This window comes from Tursiops truncatus, chromosome 6 (genome assembly GCF_011762595.2).
Source record: "Tursiops truncatus isolate mTurTru1 chromosome 6, mTurTru1.mat.Y, whole genome shotgun sequence".
In the NCBI taxonomy this organism is placed as follows: Eukaryota; Metazoa; Chordata; class Mammalia; order Artiodactyla; family Delphinidae; genus Tursiops; species Tursiops truncatus.
Genome location: NC_047039.1, coordinates 28,087,188 through 28,100,778, shown reverse-complemented (window position 1 = coordinate 28,100,778; position 13,591 = coordinate 28,087,188). Strand labels below are relative to the sequence as shown.

At 36.8% G+C, this 13,591-nt stretch overlaps 1 protein-coding gene across 1 annotated transcript in view; it reads right to left on the bottom strand.

Moving 5' to 3' along the window:
• Positions 1 to 13,591, bottom strand: part of ZNF782 (zinc finger protein 782) — a 60,268-nt gene that overhangs the window by 30,895 nt on the left and 15,782 nt on the right. The gene's annotated exons all lie outside the window — the stretch shown is intronic.

The window sequence follows — 13,591 nt, the reverse complement described above, 5'->3', positions numbered from 1 at the left end:
ATAAGAAAATTTACAAATATGTGGAAACTAAATAACATACTCTTGCACAAATATTGGGTCAAAAAGAAAATGAAAAGGGATTTTTAAAAGTATCTTAAGAAAAACAAAAACATACTAAAATGTGTGAGATGCAGCAAAAGCAGTATAAGAAGAAAGTTTATAGTGATAAACATCTACATTAAAAAAGAAGCATATCAAAGAAACACTTAACTTTAAATCTCAAAGAAGTAGAAAAAAGAACTAAGCCCAAAGTTAGTGGGAAGAAGAAAATAATAAAGATTAGATTAGAAATAGAGAACACAACAATATAAACTAAGAGTTGTCTTCCTGAAAAGCTAAACAAAGTCAACAAACCCTTAGGCTAGACTAAGGGTAAAAAAGAGAAATTCAAATAAACAAAATAAAAAATGAAAAGATGAGATATTATAACAGATGCCTCAGAAATAAAAAGGATCATATAGGACTATTATGAACAACTATGCCAACAGATTTTTTTGAACATCTTTATTGTAGTATAATTGCTTTACAATGGTGTATTAGTTTCTGCTTTATAACAAAGTAAATCATTTATACATATACATATATCTCCATATCTCTACCTTCTTGCGTTTCCCTCCCTCCCACCCTCCCTATCCCACCCTCCCTATCCCACCTCTCTACGTGGTTCCCACCCCTCTACGTGGTCACAAAGCACCAAGCTGATCTCCCTGTGCTATGTGGCTGCTTCCCACTAGCTATCTATTTTACACTTGGTAGTGTATATATGTTCATGCCACTCTCTCACTTTGTCCCAGCTTACCCTTACCCCTCCCCGTATCCTCAAGTCCATTCTCTAGTATGTCTGCATCTTTATTCCCGTCTTGCCCCTAGGCCAACAAATTAGATAACTGAGGTGAAATGGATAAATGCCTAGAAACATACAACCTGTCAAAACTGAATCATGAAGAAACAGAAAGCCTGAACAGACCTATAAAAAAATAAGAAGACTTAATTAGTAATCAAAACACTCCTGGGAAAGAAAAGTCCAGGGCCAGATGGCTTCATGGTAGAATTCTACCAAACACTCAAGGAATTAATACCAATCCTTCTTAAACTCTTTTAAAAAATGGAATAGGGCAAGGACCTACTGTATAACACAGGGAACTCTACTCAATATTCTGTAATAACCTATCTGGGTAAAGAATCTGAAAAAGAATGAATATATGTACATGTATAACTGAATCACTTTGCTGTAAACCTGAAACTAACACAACATTGTAAATCAACTATAGTCCAATAAATTTTTTTAAAAAAAGGAACAGGGAACATTTCCAAACTCATTTTATGAGGTCAGCATCACCGTGATTCTAAAACCAGAGAAAGACATGGCAAGAAAACTATACACCAATATCCCTAATGAATAGAGATTCAAAAATGCTCAACAAAAGACTAGCAAACTAAATTTAACAGCACATGTAAAAGAACTTAAATCATGAACAAGTGGGATTTATCCTTGGGACACAAGGATGGTTAACTATATGCAAATCAATCCATGTGTTTCATCACATTAAATAAATGAAAGAAAAAAGATCTCAAAAGATGTAGAAAAAGCATTTGGCAAAGTTCAACACCCATTCACAATTAAAATTCTCAACAAAATAGGTATAGAAGACAATTTCCTCAACCTAGTAAAGGCTACATATGAAAAGCCCACAGCCAGTGGGGGAAAACTAAAAGTTTTCCTCTAAGATCCAGTACAAGGCAAGAATGCCCACTCTCACTTATATTCAACATAGCATTAGAACTCCTACCCAGGGCAATTAGACAAGAAAAAGAAATAAAAGACATCTAAATAAAAAAATAAGAGGTAAAACTATCTCTGTTTACAGATGACAAAATTCTATATGTAGAAAACCCAAAAGACTCAACTGAAGAAAACGTTAGCACTAATAAATAAATTTTGGAAAGTTAGAGGATACAAAAATCAACCTACAAAAATCAGTTGTGTTTCTATACCAACAATGAATTATCCAAAAAGGAAATTAAAAAATACTTGGGAATTAACTTAACCAAAGAGGTCAGAGACTTGTACACTGAATATTATAAAATGTTGAAGAAGGAAATTAAAGAAGATAAATGGAAAGACACCCCATATTTACAAATTGAAGAAATAAATACTGTTAAAATGTCCATATGATGCAAAGTAATCTATAGATTCAATGCAATCCCTATCAAAATTTCACTGGCATTCTTTATAGAAATAGAGAAAACTATTCTAAAATTCATATGGAACACAAAAGACCCTGGATAGCCAAAGCATTCTGTTTTTTCTTTTTAATTTTTTTTGAATTTTATTTTATTTTTTTATACAGCAGGTTCTTATTAGTCATCAGTTTTATCCACATCAGTGTACACATGTCAATCCCAATTGCCCAATTCATCACAACACCACCCCAACCCCCCGCCACTTTCCTCCCTTGGTGTCCATACATTTGTTCTACATCTACGTCTGTGTCTCAATTTCTGCCCTGCAAACCAGTTCATCTGTACCATTTTTCTAGGTTCCACATATATGCGTTAATATACGATATTTGTTTTACTCTTTCTGACTTACTTCACTCTGTATGACAGTATCTAGATCCATCCATGTCTATATGTACCACCATGTATATATGTACCACATCTTCTTTAACCATTTGTCTGTCGATGGGCATTTAGGTTGCTTCCATGACCTGGCTATTGTAAATAGAGCTGCAATGAACATTGGGGTGCACGTGTCTTTTTGAATTATGGTTTTCTCTGAGTATATGCTCAGTAGTGGGACTGCTGGATCATATGGTAATTCTATTTCTAGTTTTTTAAGAAACCTCCATACTGTTCTCCATAGTGGCTGTATCAATTTACATTCCCATCAACAGTGCAAGAGGGTTCCCTTTTCTCCACACCCTCTCCAGCATTTGCTGTTTGTAGATTTTCTGATGATACCCATTCTAACTGGTGTGAGGTGATACCTCACTGTAGTTTTGATTTGCATTTCTCTAATAATTAGTGATGTTGAGCAGCTTTTCATGTGCTTCTTGGCCATCTGTATGTCTTCTTTGGAGAAATGCCTATTTAGGTCTTCTGCCCATTTTTGGGTTGGGCTGTTTGTTTTTTTAATATTGAGCTGCATGAGCTGTTTATATATTTTGGAGATTAATCCTTTGTTCGTTGATTCGTTTGCAAATATTTTCTCCCATTCTGAGGGTTGTCTTTTGGTCTTATTTATGGTTTCCTTTGCTGTGCAAAAGCTTTGAAGTTTCATTAGGTCCCATTTGTTTATTTTTGTTTTTATTTCCATTACTCTAGGAGGTGGATCAAAAAAGATCTTGCTGTGATTTATGTCAAAGAGTGTTCTTCCTATGTTTTCCTCTAAGACTTTTATAGTGTCCCGTCTTACATTTAGATCTCTAATCCATTTTGAGTTTATTTTTGTGTATGGTGTTAGGGAGTGTTCTAATTTCATTCTTTTACATGTAGCTGTTCAGTTTTCCCAGCACCACTTATTGAAGAGACTGCCTTTTCTCCATTGTATATCCTTGCCTCCTTCGTCATAAATTAGTTGACCATAGGTGCATGGGTTTATCTCTGGGCTTTCTATCTTGTTCCATTGATCTATGTTTCTGTTTTTGTGCCAGTACCATGTTGTTTTGATTACTGTAGCTATGTATTATAGTCTGAAGTCAGGGAGTCTGATTCCTCCAGCTCTGTTTTTTTCCCTCAAGACTGCTTAGCCAAAGCAATCTTAAGAAAGAAGAACAATCCTGGAGGCACCACACTTCCTTACTTCAGTATATATACTATAAGGCTACAGTAATGACAACAGTATGGCACTGGCATAAAGACAGACTTACAGACCAATGGAACAGTACAGAGAGCCCAGAAACATATCCAAACATCTACAGTCAACTGGTCTTCAACAAGAGTGCTAGGAACACAAAATGGGGAATAGTCTCTTCAATAAATCGTGCTGGGAAAACTGGACACCCACATGTAGAAGTCTAATCTGGACTCTTGTCTAACACTGTACATAAAAATCAACTCAAAATGGATTAAAGACATAAATGGAAGACCTAAAATCATAAAACTCCTAGAAGAAAACATAGGTAAAAAGCTCCTTGACGTCAGTCTTGGCAATGGTTTATATGACAACAAAAGCACAGACAACAAAGGCAAAAATAGACAAGTGAGACTGCATCAAACAGAAAAGCTTCTGGACAGAGAAGGAAATAATCAGCAGAATGAAAAGGGAAACTCAAAGAATGGGTGAAAATATTTGCAAATCATAATAATAATTGTAAGGAGTAAATATTCAAAATATATAAAGAAGTCATACAACTCAATAGCAAAAAAGCAAATAAAAATGGGCAAAGGACCTGAGTTGACATTTCTCAAAAGAAGCCATACAAATGGCTAACAGGAATATGAAAGTGTGTTCAATGTCACTAATCATCAGGAAAATGCAAATCAAAACCACAATGAGGTATCATCTCACAGCTGTTAGAGAATGGTGATTATCAAAAAGACAAAAGGTAAGTGTTGCTGTGGATGTGGAGAAAACAGAACCCTTGTACACTGTTGGTGGGAATGTAAATTCGTACAGCCATTATGCAAAACAATAGAGTTTCTTCAAAAAACTAAACACAGAACTACCTTATGAGCCAGCAATTCCACTTCTGGGTATATATCCAAAGTCAGTGAAATCAGGATCTTGAAGAGATATCTGCACTCTGTTTTTACTGCAGCATTATTCAAAATACCCAAGATTTGGAAACAATCTAAAAATGTCTATTGGCAGATGAATGATTAAAGAAGATGTGGTATATCAACACACAATAGAATATTATTCAGCCACATAAGGAAGGAAATCCTGACATTTGCCCCAACATGAATAAAACTAGAGGACGCTATGCTAAGTGAAATAAGCCAGAAACAGAAAGACAAATACTACATGATCTCAGTGGAATTCAAAACAGTCAAACTCATAGAAACAGAGAGTAGAATGTTGGTTTAAACGGGTTGGCGAGCTAGGGAACGGGAAGATGTTGGTCGAGGGGTACAAAGGTCAATTAACCAGAGATGAATAAGCTATGGAGATCTTATATACAAATGTGACTGTAGTTAACAATACTATACCGTATACTTGAAATTTGCCGAGAGAGTTGATCCTAAGTGTACTCACAAGCCCCACCCCCCACCTCCGAAAAAACGGAGCTATGTCAAATGATGGGTATGTTAATTAGTTTGACTGTGGCCATTATTTCACAATGTATACATATATAAAAAAAAGGTCTTACACCTTAGATATATACAATCTTTATTTGTCATTATACCTCAATAAAGGTAGAAAAAAAATATGCAAAAGCCATGAACATTTACTATTTAAGAATATACAGATGGCATATGAACACATGAAAAAATATTTAACATCACTAGCCATTAAGGAAATGCAAGTTAAGACCAAGATGAGATATTACTATACACCTATTACAACCACTAATACAAAAAATAGTAACAAGTACAAGGAAGGATAGAAAGTATCAATAACTGGATTTCTCACAAACTGTAGGTGGAAATGCAAAATGGTTCAGCCATTCTGGGCAGTTTCTGTTTTTTTTAAATTAAGGTATAGTTGATTTACAGATTATGTAAGTTTCAGGTGTACAACACAGTGATTCACAATCTTTAAAGGTTACACTCCATTTATAGTTATTATAAAATATTGGCTATATTCCCTGTGTTGTACAATATATCCTTGTAGCTTATTTTATACATAGTAGTTTGTACCTCTTAATCCCCTACCCCTATCTTACCCCTCTCGCCACTGGTAACCACTAGTTCGTTCCCTCTGTGAGTCTGTTTCTTTTTTGTTATCTTCACTAGTTTGTCTTAATTTTTAGATTCTACATATAAGTGATATCATACAGTATTTGTCTTTCTCTGTCTGACTTATTTCACTAAGCATAATACTCTCCAAGTCCATCTATGTTGTTGCAAATAGAAAAATTTCACTCTTTTTTTTACGGCTGAGTAAATATTCCATTGTGTATCTATACCACATCTTTATCCATTCATTTGTTGATGGACACTTAGGTAGCTTCCATATCTTGGCTGTTGTAAATAATGCTGCTGTGAACATTGGGGTGCATGTATCTTTTTGAATTAAAGTGTTTTAATTTCCTTTGGATATATACCCAGGAGTGGAACTGCTGGATCATATAGTTCTATCTTTAGCTTTTAGAGGAGCCTCCATACTGTTTTCTAGTATGCAGCTGCACCAATTTATATTCCCACCAATAGCATACAAAGGTCCCCTTTTCTCCACATGCTTGCCAACATTTGTTGTTTGTGGTCTTTTTGATAACAGAGTTTGACAGTCTCTTAAAGAACAAAACACATACTTACCATACAGCTCCAATCACACTCCTGGGCATTTATCCCAGAGAAATAATAATTTATTTTACACAAAAATCTGAACATGAATGTTCACAGCATCTTTATTTATAATAGCCAAAAATTAACAACCAAAATGTCCTTTAATAGGTGAATGACTAAACAAATTATAATACATTCATTTATAGACTGGAATACCATTGTAGTAAAACAAGAAATAAACTACACACTACAACTTGGGCAGATCTCAATTTCAATATATCAAATACTGTATGATTCCATTTATATAATATTCTGGAAATTACTAAATTATAGAGATGAAGAACAGATTAATATTTGGCAGAGATTAGGCATAGTGTGGGAGAGGGGATGGGTATGAAACTAAAGAGGTAGCATGAGAGAAATCCTTGTGGTGATGGAATAGTTAGTTCTGTATCTGGATTGTGGTGGTGGTTACATGAATCTCCACATATGATAAAATGGCACAGCACACCAAAATCACAACTAACTGCTGAATAACCATTGATAAAAAAGACTGGAATCTACAAGAAAAAGATATTCTACATCCAAAGACAAAGAAGAAACCTTGAGACGGTAGCAGGGGCACACTCACAATATAATAGAATCCCATGCCACCCAGGTGGGTGACCCACAAACGAGAATAATTATATAGCAGAAGTTCTCCCACAGGAGTGAGAGCTCTGAGCCCCATTCCAGGCTCCCCAGCCTAGGGGTCCGGCATCGGGAGGAGGAGCCCACAGAGCATTTGGCTATGAAGGCCAGTGGGGCTTGACTGCAAGAGCACAATAGGATTGGGGGAAACAGAGACTCCACTCTTGGAGGGCACACACAAGGTCCTGTGCACACCAGGTCCCAAGGCAAAAGTAGTGACTCCATAGGAGCCTGGGCCAGACATATCTGCTGGTCTTGGAGGGTCTCTTAGGGAGGCTGTGGCTCTCTCTGGGGTCATAAAAGCTGGTTGCAGACATAGCGGAGACGTACATGAACTCTGGCTGGAGGCAGACATTTTGGGTCCTTAGCATCAAGACCTGGCTCTTCCCAACAGCCTGTAAGCTCCAGTGCTGGGATGCCTCAGGCCAAACAACCAACAAGGGGGGAATAAGCCCCATCCATCAGCAGATAGGCTGCCTAAAGACTTCTTGAGCCCACAGTCACCTCTAGACACAGCCCTTGACATGGTCCTGCCCACCAGAGGGCCAAGACCCAGCTCCACTCACCAGTGGGCAGGCACCAGATGCTCCTGCCAGGAAGCCCACACAAGGTTCTAGACAAACCTCATCTTCCAGGGAGCAGATACCAGAAGCAAGGAAATTATGATCGTGCAGCCTACAGAACTGAGTCCACAAACACAGGTCAGAACCTACCCTGGGACGAGCTGGTCCCAGCCTTTGGGTGATGGGAGGGGAGTGTACTGCTGGGACACATAGGACATCCCCTACAGAGGCCCACTTATCCAAGGTCGAAAACGTAACTAAGCTACTACATTCATAAAAATACAAGTATTAATTTAAACAAAATGAGATGGCAAAGGAATATATCCCAGATGAAGGAACAAGATAAAATCCCAGAAGAACAACTAAGTGAAGTGGAGATAGCCAATTTACCTGCGTAAGAGTTCAGAATACTGATCATAAAGATGATCCCAGAAGGTAGGAAAAGAATGGACAGAGTGAGAAGTTATAAGAAATTTTTAGCAAACAGAAAATATAAAGAACCACCAAAGAGAGTAGAAGAACATAATAACTGAAATAAAAAATACACAATTAGGAATTAATAGAATAAATGAGGTAGAAGAATGAAACAGTGAGCTAGAAGACAGAGTGGTGGAAATCACTGCTGCAGAACATAAAAAGGAAAAAAGGATGAAAAACAATGAGTTTAAGAGATCTCTGGGACAACGTCAAACACACCGGCATTCACATTATAGGGGTCCAAGATGGAGAAGAGGGAAAGGAAGGGACTAAGAAAATACTTGAAGAGATAATAGGTGAAAACTTCCCTAACATGGGAAAGGAAACAATCACCCATATCCAAGAAGCACAGAGTCCCATACAAGATAAACCCGAGGAAAATGCCAAAACACACAGTAATCAAACTGACAGAAATTAAAGACAAAAAGAAAATATTAAAAACAAGGGAAAAGCAACAAATAACATACAAGGGAATCCCCATAAGACTAGCAGCTGATTTTTCAGCAGAAACTCTGCAGGCCAGAAGGGACTAGAATGATGTATTTAAAGTGCTGAAAGGGAAAAATCCATAACCAAGAATACTCTACCCAGCAAGTATCTCATTCAGATTTGATGGAGAAATCAAAAGCTTTACAGACAAGTGAAAGCTAAGAGAATTCAGCACCACCAAACCAGCTTTATAACAAATGCTAAGGAACTTCTCTAGGCAGAAAAGGCAACAACTAGAAACAAGAAAATTACAAAATGGGAAAGCAAACATAAGGGTAGGAAATCATCCACGGCACAATTATGATATCAAAACCAGCAATTGTGAGAGAGAGTAGAAGTGCAGGATATTTGAAATGCACTTGAAATTAAGAGATTAGCAACTTAAAACAATCATGTATATAAATATATAGACTGCGGTATAAAAACATCATGGTAACTGTAAATGAAAAATCTATAATAGATATACACACGAAAAAGAAAGAGGAATCCAAGCCACGAGAGAGAAAAGAAAAGACGAAAGGAAGAAGAAAGACTTAAAAAAACAAATCCAAAATAATTATCAAAATGGCAATAAGAATGTACATATCGATAATTACCTTAAATGTAAACAGATTAAGTGCTCTGACCAAAAGACACAGGCTGGCTTAATAGATACAAAAACAAAACCCATACGTATATTGTCTAAAAGAGACCAACTTCAGACCTTGAAACACATACAGACTGAAAGTGAAGGGATGGAAACAGGTATTCCATGCAAATGGAAATCAAAAGAAAACTGGAATAGCAATACTCATATCTGACAAAATAGACATTAAAATAGACATTAAAATAAAGACTGTTGGGGCTTCCCCAGTGGCGCAGTGGTTGAGAGTCCACCTGCTGATGCAGGGGACACGGGTTCATGCCCTGGTCCGGGAAGATCCCACATGCCACGGAGCGGCTGGGCCCATAAGCCATGGCCGCTAAGCCTGCGCGTCCGGAGCCTGTGTTCCGCAACAGGAGAGGCCACAACAGTGAGAGGCCCACGTACCACAAAAAAATAAAAAATAAATTAAATAAAGACTGTTACAGGAGACAAAGAAGGACACCACATAATGATCAAGGGATCAATCCAAGAAGATATAACAAGTGTAAATATACATGCACCCAACACAGAAGCACCTCAATATACAATGCAAACATTAACAACCATAAAAGGAGAAATCGACAGTAACACAATAATAGTGGGGGACTTTAACACCCCACTTACATCAATGGACAGATCATCCAGACAAAAAAATCAATAAGCAAACACAGGCCTTAAATGACACATTAGACCTGATGGACTTAATTGATGTTTTTAGAGTATTCCATAAGAAAGTAGCAAAATACATATTCTTTTTAAGTGCACATGGAACATTCTCCAGGATAGATCACATGCTGGGCCACAAAGCAAGCCTCAGTAAAGTTAAGAAAACTGAAAACACATCAAGCATTTTTTCTGACCACAATGCTATGAGATTTGAAATCAACCACAAGAAAAAAAACTGCAAAAAACACAAAAACATGGAGGTTAAACAATATGCTACTAAACAACCAATGGATCACCAAAGAAATCAAAGAGGAAATCGAAAAATACCCAGAGACAAATGAAAATGAAAACATGACAATCCAAAACCCATGGCATGCAGCAAAAGCAGTTCCAAGAGGAAGTTTATAGCGATAAAAGCTTACCTCAGGAAAGAAGAAAAATCTCAAATAAACAGCCTAACCTTATATCTAAAACAACTGGAAAAAGAAGAACAAACAAAATCCAAAGTTACTAGAAGGAAAGAAATCATAAAGATCAGAGCAGAAATAAATGAAAGAGAGACTAAGAAAACAATAGAAAAGATGAATGAAACTAAAAGCTGGTTCTTTGGAAAGATAAACAAAATTGAAAAACCTTCACCCAGACTTATCAAGAAAAAAGAGGAGGGCCAAAATCAATAAAATTAGAAATGAAGAAGAATTTACAACTGACACCACAGAAATACAAAGGACCATAAGAGTCTATTACAGGCCAACAACATGGACAATAAAATATACCAATAAAATGGACAACCTAGAAGAAATGGATAAATTCTTTAAAAAGTATAATCTCCCAAGACTGAACCAGGGGGAAATAGAAAATATGAACAGACCAAAATATGAACAAACAACTACTGAAATTGAATCTGTGATTTAAAAACTCCCAACAAAAGTCCAGGACCAGATGGCTTCACAGGTGAATTCTATCAAACATTTAGAGAAGAGTTAACACCTATCTTTCTGAAACTATTCCAAAGAATTGCAGAGGGAGGAACATTTCCGAACTTATTCTATGAGGCCACCACCACCCTGATACCAAACACCAGACAAAGACACCACAAGAAAAGAAAATTACAAGCCAATATCACTGATCAACATAGATGCAAAAATTCTCAACATAGCCTAGCAAACCAAATCCAACAATACATTAAAAGAATCATACATAATGATCAAGTGGGCTTTATCCCAGGAATGCAAGGACTTTCAATATCCACAAATCAATCAGTGTGATACACCACATCAACAAACTGAAGAATAAAACCATATGATCATCACGATAGATGCATAAAGAGCTTTTGATAAAATTCAACATCCATTTATGATAAAAACTCTCCAGAAAGTAGGCATAGAGGGAACCTACCTCAACATAATAAAGGCCATATATGACAAGCCCAGAGCTAATGTCATACTCAATGGTGAAAATCTGAAAGCATTTCCTCTAAGATCAGCAACAAGACAAGGATGTCCACTCTCACCACTTTTATTCAACATAGTTTTGGAAGTCCTAGCCACAGCAATCAGGGAAGAAAATGAAATAAAAGGAATCCAAATTGGAAAAGAAGAACTAAGACTGTCACTGTTTCCAGATGACATGATACTATCCATAGAAAATCCTAAAGATGCTACCAGAAAATTACTAGAGCTCATCAATGAATTCAGTATAGTTGCAGGCTACAAAATTAATACACAGAAACCCATTGCCTTTCCATACACTAACAAGGAAAGATCAGAAGAAATTAAGGAAACTATTCCGTTTATCATCGCATCAAAATGAATAAAGTACCTAGGAATAAACCTACCTCAGGAGGCCAAAGACATGTACTCTGATAACTCTAAGATGCTGAGGAAAGAAACAGAAGATGACATAAACAGATGGAAAGATATACCATGTTCTTGGATTGGAAGAATTAATATTTTCAAAATGATGATACTACCCAATGCATTTTTCACAGAACTAGAACAAAAAAACATTTTAATTTGTATGGAAACACAAAAGACCCCGAATCTTGAGAAGCAATCTTGAGAAAGCAATCTTGAGAAAGAAAAACAGAGCTGAGGAAATCAAGCTCCCTTACTTCAGACTATACTACAAAGCTACAGTCATCAAAACAGTATGGTACTGGCCCAAAACAGACATACAGATTAATGGAACAGGATAGAAAGCCCAGAAATAAACCCACACACTTACGGTCAACTAATCTATGACAAAGGAGGCAAGAATATACAATGGAGACAGTCCCTTTAACAAGTGGTGCTGGGAAAACTGGACAGCTACATGTAAAATAATAAAATTAGAACGTTTTCTAACACCATATACAAAAACAAAATGAATTAAAGATCTAAATATAAGACCAGATACTATAAAAAACCTAGAGGAAAACACAGGCAGAACACTCTTTGACATAAATCACAGCAATATTTTTCTGGATCTGTCTCCTACAGTAATGGAAATAAAAACAAAAATAAACACGTGGGACCTAACTAAACTTAAGAGCTTTTGCACAGCATAGGAAACCATAAACAAAATGAAAAGACAACCTACAGACTGCGAGAAAATATTTGCAAATGATGCTACTGACAAGGGATTAATTTCCAAAATATACAAACAGCTCATACAATTCAATAACAAAAAAAACCAAACAACCTAATCCAAAAATGGGCAGAAGACCTAAATAGACATTTCTCCAAAGAAGATATACAGACTGCCAACAAACACAGGAAAGAATGCTCAACATCATTAATCATTAGAGAAATGCAAATCAAAACTACAATGAGATATCATCTCATACCAGTCAGAATGGCCATCATCAAAAAATCTAGAAACAATAAATGCTGGAGAGGATGTGGAGAAAAGGGAACACTCTTGCACTGCTGGTGGGAATGGGAATTGGTTCAGCCACTATGGAGAACAGTATGGAGGTTCTTTAAAAACTACAAATAGAACTACCATATGACCCAGCAACCCCACTACTGGGCATATACCCTGAGAAAACCAAAATTCAAAAAGAGTCATGTACCAAAATGTTCATCGCAGCTCTATTTTACAATAGCCCGGAGATGGAAACAACCTAAGTGCCCATAATCGGATGAATGGATAAAGAAGATATGGCACATATATACAATGGAATATCACTCAGCCATAAAAAGAAACGAAATCGAGCTATTTGTAATGAGGTGGATAGACCTAGAGTCTGTCATACAGAGTGAAGTCAGAAAGAGAAAGACAAATACCGTATGCTAACACATATATATGGAATTTAAGAAAAAAAAATGTCATGAAGAACCTAGGGGTAAGACAGGAATAAAGACACAGACCTACTGGAGAATGGACTTGAGGATATGGGGAGGGGGAAGGGTGAGCTGTGACAGGGCGAGAGAGAGGCATGGACATATGTACACTAACAAACATAAGGTAGATAGCTAGTGGGAAGCAGCCGCATGGCACAGGGAGATCAGCTCGGTGCTTTGTGACAGCCTGGAGGGGTGGGATAGGGAGGGAGGGAGACGCAAGAGGGAAGAGATATGGGAACATATGTATATGTATAACTGATTCACTTTGTTATAAAGCAGAAACTAACACACCATTGTAAAGCAATTATACCCCAATAAAGATGTTAAAAAAAAAAAAAAGGCAAGCCAGAGCTAGAGAG